The 14,524-nt window shown below is 41.0% G+C and overlaps 1 pseudogene; it reads left to right on the top strand.

Annotated features, from left to right (window-relative positions):
• Positions 1-3,861: 3,861 nt before the first annotated feature.
• On the top strand, positions 3,862-5,217 carry LOC132239254 (cationic amino acid transporter 3-like; annotated as a pseudogene).
• The last annotated feature ends 9,307 nt before the right edge of the window (positions 5,218-14,524 follow it).

Raw genomic sequence — 14,524 nt, 5'->3', positions numbered from 1 at the left:
TGTATGGTGTAAGTTGGTGGTCTACTTTCATTTTTTTGCATGCACTTGTCCAATTTTACCAACACCATTTATTGAAAAGATTGCCTTTTCTCCACTGTATGCTCTTGCCTTCTTTGTTCATTACTAGCTGACTATAGAGAGGTGGTTTGACTTCTGGGTTTCCTGTTCTATCCCACTAATCCGTATGTCTATTCTTATGCCAGTGCCATCCCTGTGCTGTGATCTTCACAAGGGTTCTGAACTATTTTACCTCCTAGGTAAGACAGAAAGAGTTGGAGAGTGAGACTGGAGTTCAGTATATTCCTTCCCCCACATCAAAAGCTAGAGAGGTCTGGAGTTGGCCCTTTCCCTTCCCCCAGTTTGGTCAGGCTGTGTTAAAATAGATTCACTCACTTGAAGGCAAGCATTTGCTAAGGAAAACAGAGTATTCTTGACATATTTGAAATGGCTAATTCCACTACCCCTCCTTTATCAGAAACATGAGGGAATTTTTTTCCTCTCTTCACCCTAAGAAACTTGTGGGGCTCCCTGAAATAAAATTTAATGAAAGAGATGGACTTCAGAAATTTTTATTTCTCAAGCTGGTCCAAGCTTAATCTCTAGCAATTGGTTAATTACCTTTTAAGTGTTGCTGCCAGCCTTCAGCAGTGGTTTCTGCTCCTACAGTTAACTGTGATTCTCTGTGTTTACCTTTCACTCCAAGTTTTGGTGGTGTGTTCTGCCCTGTGTCTTCAATTTTGTGATGTATCTAAAAAGAGTTGATTTTTTCAGTTTACTCAGGTTTTGTTTTTTGTTTTTTTCTTGTTCTGTGGATAGGAGAGATAACTTCCAAGTTCTTTACATGTTGGATCAGAAACTGAATGCATCCTATATTATCTATAATAATAAAAGTGTAATATGCTAATTAGACCAGATGACCTTCCAGACGAAGCCAGAGCTGCAGCTGTGGGATTGAGGAAGCCACCGCGGCTGCGAGGGAGGGATCCAGGCAGCCACCACGGCTGTGAAGGCCTACTCTTGCACAGATTTTGTGCATTGGGCCTCTAGTCTTTTATAAAGTAGAAAAGCATAGCAATTCCTACCAGTCTCATTTTTCCATGTGTAAGCTTAACAGATCCTTGGAAATCAAGCATTGAGGAAAATGTAATGCAATGTGGCTTTGTGAGGAATGAATTCTGTCAGAACAAAAAAATATATTGTTTAAAGATGCAAGAATAACTCTTGGGATTCAAAGCCATGTGTACCTGCCATTTCAAACTCTTCTTGCATATACAGGGTGGGGCAAAATTAGGTTTACAGTTGTTCATATGGAAAATAATACAAGCATGAATAAATAAAATACAAGAACAAACTTTCTGTTTCATGGTTCCACAATGGTAAACCTACTTTTGCCACCTTCCCCCCATATATGCCAACTCACAAAGAAACTGGGAAAAGCAGTATGGGTTTATCTTATGATAGGTAGCCATCTAGTAAGAAGAACCTGGACATGTTTCAAAAATAGGTACATTATTTAGTGCAAGTCTGGTGGATATCATATGGTAAAGCTCTTTAGAGATAAGTTCTGGTTTTGTTTCTATTTTCAGTAAATGATGCAATATACGGAATAGAGAACGCACACACATCCTTTTCTTAAATTACCAAGACGAGTGGAAAGTTTTCAACACCTTAGAGATATAAATAAAAATGTATTTTCATATAATAAGAGTAAGCAGAGTTGAACCTATTAAATTTTACAGTGTCGTTTGTAGATTGACTTACTTATGGATAAATGGATAAAATTATATATTGACAATCTCAAGATAGTGTTCACTGTCAGGAAATCCTAGCTGCAAGGCTCGGAACTGCCTGTAAATGGCGTGCTGACTTTCTAAAGTGGGCACATAGTCACACCTACATCAACTGGATAGCATCGTGCGAAAGGGAGCGCTTCACCTGACTAAAGACGGAAAGGAGACGTTTCAGAAGAGGGAGATAAAGTCCTTTTTTGAAAAAAAAAAATTAAAACACCAATAGTATAGATTTTGATTTAAAAATAAATTCTTGATTAATATTTTTTTTAAATTTGTGCTTACTGCTTATAACACACTCATGTACATTCAAATGTATATTAACATGTTAACAGCTTTAAGAGTCATATTGTAAAAGTAGCTATTTCACTTTATTTACCCAGCATCGTCCAAATTTATTTGATCATAGAATGTTTATATTGTGATTTTTAGTTATTAACTCTGTGGCCTACACTGTTGGAGATATTGTTCCCAAATTATTATATATGTTTTACTACTTATTCAAGTGCATAAAATAGTATAACTTTCATCACAGGCCCGATTTTAGAACATTACTTTGTATTCTCCATTTGGAGAAATTAACCAGTAAAACTAAAATGTGTAATTTTTTATTGATATAGCTATTCTGAATGTGGCATCTTCATTTGTCTTTAGAGCATCCTGCAGACTGAGACATTCATACATAAAATTGATCGGAATTCCACAGATAGCAATTGTAGAAGTTTTGCATTGTATAATTGTTAGAAGAAATTAAATCCTCTACAAATAGAAGATGAGGTAAGCTTGTTACTTTCTTAACAGATTACAGATAAAGAGCCAGTTTCAGCAATAATTTAATAAGTAATCTGTGGGGTCAATGATGTATCAAACATGGTATTAATAGTTTTTTTTCCTACCTCCAATTATCAAAAATTATTACAAGACAGAAAGTATCAAACAACATTGTCCAAGCAGCAAGTCACACCCCATAACTGAATCTGACTTCCCACTTTACTGGGGGTGCCCCAGAAAGAGAAGTGTGTGCTGCTTTCCTTTCATTTCACATTATCTTCTGAGATGCCACGTACATCTATGGTTTTATTTTCCCCTCTTTCCAGGAAAATTCAATTCTTAAAATGATGTCCCCTTTCCTAACTTATATAGGTCACTGGCGGGAAGGCTCAGGAGGTATGAATGACTATATTGAGAGATTTAAACACTACATCCACAACCCAGGACTAACTTCTAAAAAAACAACACAGTTTAAAACAGATATGTGAGCAGGTCTATTTACATGTTCTGGATAAATATTTCCTCATAAAACTGAACCACAGAGCAGAACAAATAACATACACATACATTATGATATGCTTTTCTTGTTTCAAAAGGAGAGAAGAGACAAAAGTATTTTAAGTATTTTATTCGCACTACTGTCACTCAGTTACATGTCAGTGTTATGAGACAAATTAATCTATCTGGTTTCATCAACTTTTTCAAATTGTTTCCTATCAACATTATATTTAGGATACCAAGAAAATGATGGCAGAATATTTTTAAGTAATATATTACAATTTAAATTAGTTGTTTGCTTAGATAAATTTCAAAACAATCAAGATAATTTCTTTAATAAACTTGAAGTAATCATTTTAAATTTAAAAATAGAAAAAGAACAAGAAAGACTGTTGTTGTAATGGTCAAAATGGGGTTGGGGAATATTCATCTTTGTTTTTCCATCAGTGCAATAGAGTTTGAGTTCCTTAAAGAGTAGGAATTTCACTAAGACAAGGTACATCTGTTTCTTCTTTAGGAGAAAAACATTTGTATGTTAAAACCTTTGCAATATTGGAGGACCTGACTATACATTGGTAAACCAGGTGACAAGAATATTAGATCAGAAACAGCAGCTTTGAAACCTGAGCAAGTGCACCCTGCACCTCTAAACCAACTTGGCTTAACTCAACTTCGCTGAAGCCAACTCAAGACTCACCACTCCTGGATCCTAGCATCCTCTTCAACTCCGGCTAGACGACCTTGCAGAAAACTTAACAGGTTTGGTCACAAGCTGGCATGCAGACGCACAGGAGAGCCAGGCATGGCGAAGACTCACCTTGCCAGATGCCTGAGCACTCTGCATTTAGTGGGCAGCACGTCGGGTGCAGGTGTGGATGTCCTGGCTGGGAAGGTGGCCAACGATAAAGCAGGACCCTCCACTGTGATCTGCTTTGTGGCGGTCGCTCTCGCTTCTGTGTTGGCTGGGCTATGCCCTGCAGAGTTCGGTGCCTGGGTTCCCCGATCTGGTTCTGCATGTCTTTACATCTGTGTCACTGTGGGAGAACTTTGGGCCTTCACCACTGTCTGGAACCTCATCTTCTCTTCTGTCATTGATGAAGCCAGTGTGGCCTGGGCCTGGAGCTCAGCTTTTGACAGCCTGATGGGAAACCACATGTCTCAGACCCCGGCCGGTAGCATATCGTTGCATGATCCCCATGCCCTGGCGCAATATCCAGACCTCTTTGCTTTGGGCCTGGTGTTGTTGCTCACTGGAATGTTGCTTCTGGGGCCTGAGTCCATCTTGGTTACCAAAGTGTTCTCAGTGTTGAACCTCTTGATTCTGAGTTTTGTCATTGTCTCTGACTTCATTAAGGGGACCTGCACAACCGGAAGCTCACAGAAGAGGACTGCAAACTGGCCAAGGAAAGACTCCATACCTTTAGCTTGGGCTCTCTGATCTCTGGAGGATTTGGGCCTTTCAGCTTGAGAGGCACCTGTTTCTATGCATTTGTTGGTTTTGACTATATTGCTACCACTGCGCAGGAGGCTCAGAATCCCCAGTGTCCCAACCCCATGGGCACTTTTTGGAGTATTTTGGTATTTCTTCGGCACTCATGCTAATGATGCCTTACTACCAGCTTCACACTGAGTGTGCCTTGCCTGAGGCATTTCTCTATGTTGGATGGGCCCCTTCCCTCTATGTTATGGCTATTGGATCCCTCTGCGCTCTTTCTACTGGCCTCTTGGGCTCTATGTTCCTCATGCCTTAGGTGATCTATGCAATGGTGAAGGATGGCCTTGCTGTTCCGTGTCCTTCCTGGATCCCCAATGGCACACACACACCCATCGCAGGCACTGTGGTCTCTGGTTTTATTGCAGCATTAATGGCATTCCTCTTGGAACTCAACTCGGGGACCTCATGTCAATTGGGACCCTGATTGCCTACCCTATTTGTGTGCTCATAGTCAGGTATTGGCCTGGCCAGGAGAGAAATACTGAGGAAGGTGAACTGGAGTTGCAGGAGGAGAGGATTCCTGAAACAGAAAAGCTGACCTCACAGGCACCGTTTTATCCACACAATTCCACCCCCACTCCACTCTCTGGCCCAGGTGCTGATGTTGGCTCCTCACTGCTTGCTCTGCTCCAGAGTGTCCTTTGCCTGGTGCTGGCCCAGTGATCAATGCCACTGCTTTCTGGAGATCCAGTGTGGACTGCAGGGGTTGTGCTACTCCTGATGCTGGTTACTGGGGTCACTGGGTCATCTGGAGACAGCCACAGAGCTCCATGTCCCTTTACTTTAAGGCTCCCTGCTTTGCCTCTCCTGCCACTAATGAGCATCATTGTGAATGCTTATCTTATGATGCAGCTGAAAGCTGGTACTTGGGCCCAGGGTCTGGTAGGTGATCAAGTTTGCTGTCTATGAAATCTAGCACAGCCTGAAAGAGGTTAAGAGTGATGAACCCCTACTCAAGTCTAGGACCCAAACTGTAGACTTTGATCTCAGCAGTGCCTGAATGCTATCTGGTGTCCCCACACGATAATGGAGAAAACGCCTGACCACTGGAAAGCTAGGCCTCCAATGGAATGTTGTGGGGGGAGCGGGGGAAGGGCACTAGTAGAGCTCAGCTCTGTAGAGTGAAGGGTTTTCTTTGCTGTTTCTTGTCTCTTTGTTTTTGTTTTTTTCAATCCTCACCCGAGGGCAGTGATGGCGAACCTATGACACGCGTGTCAGAGGTGACATGCGAACTCATTTTTTTGGTTGATTTTTCTTTGTTAAATGGCATTTAAATACATAAAATAAATATCAAAAATGTAAGTCTTTGTTTTACTATGGTTGCAAATATCAAAAAATTTCTATATGTGACACGGCACCAGAGTTAAGTTAGGGTTTTTCAAAATGCTGACACGCCGAGCTCAAAAGGTTCGCCATCACTGCCCTAGGGCATAGCCAGAAAGAGGAAGGGAGAGAGAGAAAAAGAGGAAGAGAGAGAAACATCAATAGGTCAATATCCACCCCACTGGGGATCAAACCTGTAACCCAGGTATGTGCCCTAGTCAGGTATTGAACTGGCAACCTTTCAGTGCACACGATGATGCTCAACCAACTGAGCCACTCTGGCCAGGCTTGTCTCTTTTTTTGAACTTGCCTACTTTTTAATTGCATCTTAGCTGCTTCACTGGATTTAAAAAATATATATTAAAAGAATCTAGAAAAAGAAAAAAATAATATTAGATCAAAAAACAGTTTTAACACTAGGGAGAAATAATACCTATAGGACAATTTCCTTTTGATACTGCTACTGATATAACACATACACATCACAACAGGGGAAAAATCAAACCAAATAATACTTGTCCATTTATACAATTAGTTTTAGTCTACTCATAAATAATAGTGAACTATTTCCATTTTTCCTCCTCTATTTTTAAATTTACCACAGAGAAAAACATCAGTTATGTTTTTAGTATAGTTAGGCAAAAGAAGAAAAATTTCTAATATTTTGGATGCTGGGTTTAAAGTGTTGTTTTTTTAGATCGTTTTAATATCCTAATATTTCAAATGAGGAGTGATTCTTTGTACATTAAATAAAATATTAGATTAATAGCATGTGATATCTATTTGAAACACATCTGTGGATTTGTTGTATATCAATTAATAGAAACCCATTGTTCATTACTATTTGTATCCTTAATACCTAGCTAAGGTTTTAGTGATGATGCAGATACATGAATAATTTAGGAATGAAGTTATTTAATGGAAAGGCTCTGTCAGCCTTGTTCTCAGTGATTCTCTCTCACACTTGGGCCCATTTGTACTCCAGATTAAGTCTATAGAAGGCAAGGAAAAAACCCATGAGGCCTATCTTCCAAAGCAGTAACAAAAGTACTCTGGTTGAATACATTAGCAAATTGGATGAATATTGGTTTGCTTGTGCAACATTCTACAAAATCTCCCTTTCAAAGTGACTGATACTACCATCTCTTTCCTGTTGTTAAATACAACCATGGGAGAATCTTACTGAACAGAACAAATAATGTGGAGATTCTAAAACAATTTTATAGATACTCTGTTTCAATTTTATAAGGCAAAATTTTGAGCCTATTTGCTTCTATCTAGCTTTTATCACAGGTAACAAAGAAATAGCCATAATTACATGATGTATCACCATAAGAGATAATCAGCTAATTTTTCAACAAATACTTGTGGAATGTCTACTCTATGTTCTGAACCCCAGGGACGGGACACAACAATTAAGAAATCAAATCCCTCTCTTTAATGATCTTGAATTTGAATTGAGAAGAAAGAGGTTCTGAAAAAACAAAACATAAATCCCAATATATAACTAAATGTGAGAAAAGATAAATATTATGAGGATAATGGAAGGTATTGGTATTTTAGATAGGCTAGGCAAGGAATAACAGGCATAGACCTCAGAGGATATTTGATATATTCTAGAAACAGCATATAGCCAGTGGCCTTGAAGGTCAGTGAGTAAATGGGAGAAAGGCAATAGAAATGGGGCCTGAGTTAGAGTCTTGGACCTGGTCATTTATGTTTCTTTAGTGGAACATGGTAAGTATTTTATAATTTATTTGGATATATATGGTTTTGAGCAGACAAATGTTATGATCATAATTATGTTTAAAAAGTTGCATTTGGTTTCCTATGTAGAGTAGAGAATAAAGGGAAGTTAAGAGTTAAAGCAAAAATATAAATCGGGCTTGGCCAGTGTAGCTCAGTGTTTGAGGGTCAACCTACGAACCAGGAGGTCATGGTTCGACTCCAGTCTGGGCACATACCCCCATTGTGGGCTCCATCCCCAGAGTGGAGTGCAGGATGCAGCCAATCAATGATTCTCTCTCATCATTGATGTTTTTCTGTCTTTCTACTATCCCTTCCTCTCTGACATCAATAATATATACTTTCAAAAATAATATCAATTAGAAATTATTTCAGTGGTATATGTAATCCAATAGTAGCAGGAGATGATCCATTAAGCAATGGTCAGATACTGGGTTAAATTTTTAAAGTAGCTATCAGAGTATATATGCTAAAAGGTTGGATTTGGGGTATAATATAAAAGACCAGATAAAATGTTACTCTAGGTTTTTTTGTCTCAAAAAATTGGAAGAATAAAATTTCCATAGACTGAGTTAAGGGAGGTAGCAGATGAAGCAGGTTTCGGGACAAAAGATCTGAATTTCCATTTTATTAAGATATGGTTCTAAGGCCTATTAGTCATCCAAGTAGATATGTATAGTGGGCAGTTAGATATATCTAGCTGGAGTGAATGTGATAGGTCTGTGATATAGTGTGATATTTAAAATTTCATGATATCCATTAAGAAAGGGGTTAAAATACCGGGTTGTGAGCAGTCTAACATTTAAATACAAAGAAAAATCAGAAAGGACACTAAATATAAGCTGGCTAACTTTTCACAGCATTGTTTATTTTGTATCAAGTGTTTCAGTAACTCTGTCTTTTATTTAATACTAGAGGCCCAGTGCACAAAGTGCACTCGGGGGGCGGGGAGTAGTCCCTCAGTCCAGCCTGTGCCCTCTCAGAGTCTGGGACCTCTCGGGGGATGACCACCTGCTGGCTTAGGCCTACTCCTCGGAGGATTTGGCCTAAGATGGCAATCAGACATCCCTCTGGCAGCCCAGCAGCCCTCGGGGGATGTCCACTTGCCAGCGGGGAGCAGACCTAAGCTGCAGTTGGACATCCTTAGTGCTGCTGAGGAGGCAGGAGAGGCTCCCACCACCACTGCTGTACTGGTAGCCATCAGCCTGGCTTGTGGCTGAGCAGAGCTCCCCTTGTGAGAGCTCCCTGACCACCAGAGGGCAGCTCCTGCATTGAGCATCTGTCCCCTGGTGGTCAGTGTGTGTCATAGTGACCAGTCATTCCCAGTTTTTCTGCTGTTAGGGTCAGTTTGCATATTACCCTTTTATTATATAGGATAGAGGCCTGGTGCATGGGTGGGGGCCTGCTGGTTTGCCCTGAAAGGTGTCCCGGATCAGGGTGGGGGTCCCGCTTGGGTGCCTGGCCAGTCTGGGTGAGGGGCTGAGGGCCATTTTCAGGCTGGTGGGTGACTGAAGCTCCCAACCTCTTCTTTTATTCTTTTTTTTATTATTATTCTGGGATTTATTTACCTTCTATAGCTGTCACTGGAGCTGAGAGCCGTCTGTAGCTCTGAGGCCCAGCTCCAGCTCTGATATCTCGGCTGCTGAAAACAGGTATATGGGGTTTGTTTGGCTTCTATAATTGAAACACTGTTGCGGTCCTGCTCGCTGAGACCCGGCTGGCTGAAAGCAGGTATCTGTGGTTTGTTTAGCTTCTATAATTAAAACATAGTTGCTTTTGGAGCTCAGAGCCAGGCCACGGCAGGCAGGGAACCTTGGCTTCCTCCATCGCCGCGACAACCAAGCCTCATGTTCACTTCAGCTGCGTGGATCCCGGCCGCCATCTTGGTTGGCAGTTATTTTGCATACCGCCCTGATTAGCCAATGGGAAGTGTATCGGAGGTACAGTTAATTACCTTATTTGTCTTTTATTAGATAGGACTAGAGGCCTGGTGCATGGATTTGTGCACCAGTGGGGTCCCTCGGCCTGGCCTGCACCCTCTCGCAATTTGGGATCTCATGGGGGACGTCAGAGAGCCAGTTCAGCCTGATCCCCACTGCCGGGGTCCGACCCCAGCAGGTCCAGGGGTCCCCAAAGGTGTGGACGGAGTCGGCGAAGAAGGAATGGTACGGAGGCAGCGTTCAGTTGATCAGCAGCCTAGCCAGGATCTCTAGCCCGGATCTCCAGCCAAGTTCTGGTCTCGATCTCCAGAGAGGTTCTGCTCAGGTTCTCCAGTCAGGTTCAGTCACCAGGTTCTAGTCAGGCTCTCCTGCCAATCTCCGCAATCAGGTTCAGTCCAGGATCCCTTGCCATGTTCTCTCCAGCGAAGTTCTTCTGTCTCCAGGCTCCGTGTAGGTTCTGTCTTCTGAATTCTCTTCTAAGCTCTGTCTGTTTCTGTCTTGTTACATCTGTATTTATATCAGTTGATTCAATCCCATCAATCTCTATTCCAAAGGTTAGGGCGTTTCTTATCTCCATTCCAGGGAGTAAAGATTATGTAGTTTAAGCATGATTGTTCATAGTTAAAGTGATTAATTACCCGCCTGGCACTTAGTTGAGGGGTTTTATTCCCTCCCTAACTTCAGGGGAAAATCCCTACCTGGGGATTCAACCTTTCTCGGAGAGGTGACCTTGGTTAAAACACAGCGCCAAGAAGGTGAGCATAACATATTAAGAACCGTATGCCATATATGCCAGGTCCCTTGAAACAGCAAGGATGGACCGGCTCCCGGCACCCCACAAGCCAGGCTGAGGGACCCCACCGGTGCACAAATCCATGCACTGGGCCTCTAGTATGCATATAAGATCTTTGGTTAATCTCTCCCCACCTTCTCCCCTCCCCCTTTCCCTCTGAGATTCATCAGTCTGTTCCATGTTTCCATGCCTGTGGTTTCCACTACTGAATTGAGTGTCTGCCCCATGGTGGTCAGTGCACATCATAGCTACTGGATAGTCCACCAGTCGGTCAGTCTGCTGGGCAGCCGGTTGCTTAGGCTTTTATATTTAGAGATTGTAAGTAATATATTTGATCACATTAATTCCATTTCACTCCTGAAACCCCACTTCTAAGCCCTCTTTTTCCCCATCAGAATTGCTATTTGTGCTTCCCAGCTATCATTTTGATATTTTTCATCATTTCTCCCATCGTGGATTTTTTCCTTAGTTTCCCTATATTCTTCTTGGTTTATTCTCTTGTTTCATTGTATCACCTAAGAAAGTTTTCATGAGAATTAGTTATTTTGAGGAATTTAATGTCTGAAAATTATTTTTTTGACCCTCAACTTGTATAAATACATTTAGATTAAAAACACACACACACATTGTACAGGATTTTGAAGGCTTTTTGCTGCTCTTTTCTACATTACACTATTACTAACAATTTCATTCTAAATCTGGATACCTTGTAGATGACTTTTATTCTTTTGGAACTTGATGGTTCCTTTTCATTAAGAGTGCTAGAGACTCAAAGAGGCTTTTAAATCTGGAGTGGAGACACATGCTCCTAAATTTTAATTTTTTTCTAACATTATTTATTTGATGATTTTCCACCTAAATTTTTCTCTTTCTTTTCTAGTGTCCTATTATTAGATATTTGTTCTTGCTTTAATACTCTGATTTTCTTAAAATTTACTTTCTATTTTCAATAACATTTAATTGTGTTATACCTCAGTGTTAGCTTTATCATTAAAATATTCTAGTAATTTCATTTGCTATTTATATGTTTATATCCCAAGAACTTTTTATTATTAGATAGATCTTATTTTATAATAGGATGTGATTTTTTAAAAAAACTTTAAAAATTAAAGTATAACATGCATATAGAAAAATACACAAATATAAGAGTACAGTTCAGTAAATATTCACAGTTTGCGCATGTGTGTATAACAACCACATACATCAAGGAGTAAAGGATCACTGCAAAGCCCTCTCGCCTCCCCCACACAGCAACTAGTCACTAACCTCCATCTTCCTGCTGCAGTGGAAACACCATTTTGACTTCTAAAACACAAAATTATCTTCAGCTCTTTCTGAAGTTTACAAAAGCAGAATCTTACTTAGGCACTCTTTTTGTTTGTCTTATTTTACTCTATATTGTTATGACATATATTTGTTGTTGTGTAGCTATAAGTAGTGCATTATTACTGTTGTTATTTACCACCTAAATGTACAACAGTTTGCTTATCCATCTTAATATTAATGGGTACTTCTTTCTTTATTTTCAAGCTATTTGAAATAATGATGCAATGAAAAGTCTTATAAATGGCCCTTCATGGACATATGTATGCATTTATTTTACACATATATCCAAGAGTAAAATCACTGGGTTATAGGATAAACCATAATAAACATTCTCAAGGAGTTTTCCAATATGATTATTCTTAATTTTTACTTCTACTAGAAGGATGTGAAAAATTCTATTTTCTTCATATTTTTGTCATAACTTAGTATCGTCAGTAGTTTAACTCTAGCTATATTTGTGGGTGGTTTCTTACCAATTTAATTTATTCTTTGGAGAAGTTTACAAAAAGATTATCATTTCTTAGCTAAGGATGGATTTTATTATTTTGGCCTGTACATAAAAATGCAGTGATTGCATCACTCAATATTCTCAGCAAAAGTTAATTATTAAAAAAGAATGCATACTCAGTTATTCCAGTTTACAAAGTTTCATAAAATACAAACTAATCTATAAAAATAAAAAGCAGATCAGTGGTTATTTGAGGACTAGGGGACCGGTGCACGAAATTCGTGCACTGGGTGGCGGGGGGGAGTGTCCCTCAGCCCAGCCTGCCCCCTCTCACATACTGGGAGCCCTCAGGCGTTGACCCCCATCACCCTCCAATCGCAGGATCGGCCCCTTGCCCAGGCCTGACGCCTCTTGCCGGAAGCCGGTCCATCCTTGCTGCTTGACACAGTCACTGCAGGAAAGAAACATCTGCACAGCATATGTTTCAAGGGACCTGGCATATATAGCATACTGTTCTTAATATGTTTGCTCCCCTTAGCACTGTGTGTTTTAACCAAGGTCACCTCTCCTAGAAAGGTTGTTTCCCCAGGTAGGAATTCTTCCCTGAAGTCAGGGAGGGGATGAAACTCCTTAACTAAGTGCCAGGCGGGTAGTTAATCACTACAAACAATCATGCTTAAGCTACATAATCTTTACTCCCTGGAATGGAGATAAGAAACGCCCTAACCTGTGTAATAGAAATTGACAGGATTAGAATCAACTGGTATAAATACAGATGCAACAAGACAACAACAGACAGAACTCAGAACACAGAACTGAGAACACAGGGCTTGGAAGACAGGACCAAGAGAGACAGAGCCTAGGCACAGAACCTACACAGAACGTTCTCTAGGGACAGAAGAACTTCGTTGGCGAGAGCATGCCGGAGGATCCTGGAGAGGGACTGGCCTCGGAGCCTAGAGACAGAGCCTAGCGGGAGAACATGGCAAGGGATCCTGGACTGAACCTGACTACAGAGATTGGCAGGAGAACCTGACTGGAACCTGGACACTGAACCTGACTGGAGAACCTAGCGAGGGAACATGGCTACAGAACCTCGCTGGAGACCCGAAGCAGAACCTCTCTGGAGATCCAGACCAGAACTTGGCTGGAGATCCTGGCTAGAGATCCTGGCTAGGCTGCTGATCAACTGAACACTGTCTCTGTGTCCTTCCTTCTTCGCCGACTCCGTCTACGCCTTTGGGGACCCCTGGACCTGCTGGGGTTGGACCCCGGCAGCCTCTGGCCTAGGCGTCCGGCCCGGGCAGCGGGGACCCGCAGCTGCAGTGGCCCCACGATCGTGGGCTTCGCTTTAGGCCCAGGCAAGGGGCCCCTAGCTCCCGGGACTGCCAGCATCGACCGTGCCCATCTCCCATCACTGGCTCCACCCCTACTTCCTGCTATCACTGGCCAGGGCGGAAAAGGCACCTGATTCTCCTATCATGGCTGCCCCCCAGCTCTTAGCTCCGCCTTTGCCCTGCCCCCCAGCTCTTAGCTCCCCCCTGAGTTTCCGATCACTGTCAGTGGCAGGGGGCTTCTTCCTGCTTTCCCTTTCGCCTCCCTGCATTGTGCCTACATATGCAAATTAACCGCCATCTTGTTGGCAGTTAACTGCCAATCATAGTTGGCAGTTAATTTGCATATAGCCCTGATTAGCCAATGAAAAGGGTAGCTCGTACGCCAATTACCATCTTTCTCTTTTATTAGTGTTGATGGTTCAGGGATAAGGGTGAGAGGGAGAGATTATAAATGGTCATAAGGAAATTTGTTGAGGGTATGCTGATGAATCATATTTTTTTATATTTTTTTCAACATTATGAACATTACATATCTCATTGACTACTGCTTTATTACTTTTGTCAGCAATCTGCCATCTATTCTTGCTTCTTTAAAGATAATGTGTCTATTTTTCTTTAACTTCTTTTAAAATTTTCTCTTTTTTCCCCACTTAAAATATTACCATGATTCATCAGTTCTGTGTTATTTTTTGTTTTTTGGGGTGTGTGTGACCTGCTTAGGATCATGATATTTATTAAATTTGTGGCACAAAGGTATAGCATTCACAAGTTTGGACAATTATCAGTAATTATGTCTTCAACAATTAATTCTATTTTTAAATAGTTTATTGAGGTAGCAGCCCACTCTCTGGTATTTTATTATGGCAGCCCTGGCAAAACAATGCATTCTCCATAACCTCAAGGCCAGATTTTAATAACAGCAAATCTCATGGCAGATTCTCCCACACATGCAGGCAATTATTAAACATTTATTATTAACAGGGTATATTAAGTCTCATCTCTCTTTTGGGTGCTTTCATCACACCTTACCTGAACGTGCTGTACTACATGCAGATAC

Source organism: Myotis daubentonii, chromosome 1 (assembly GCF_963259705.1).
Source record: "Myotis daubentonii chromosome 1, mMyoDau2.1, whole genome shotgun sequence".
Lineage (NCBI taxonomy): Eukaryota > Metazoa > Chordata > Mammalia > Chiroptera > Vespertilionidae > Myotis > Myotis daubentonii.
The sequence above is the reverse complement of the archived record's forward strand: the minus strand, read 5'-3'. Positions and strand labels throughout refer to the sequence as shown.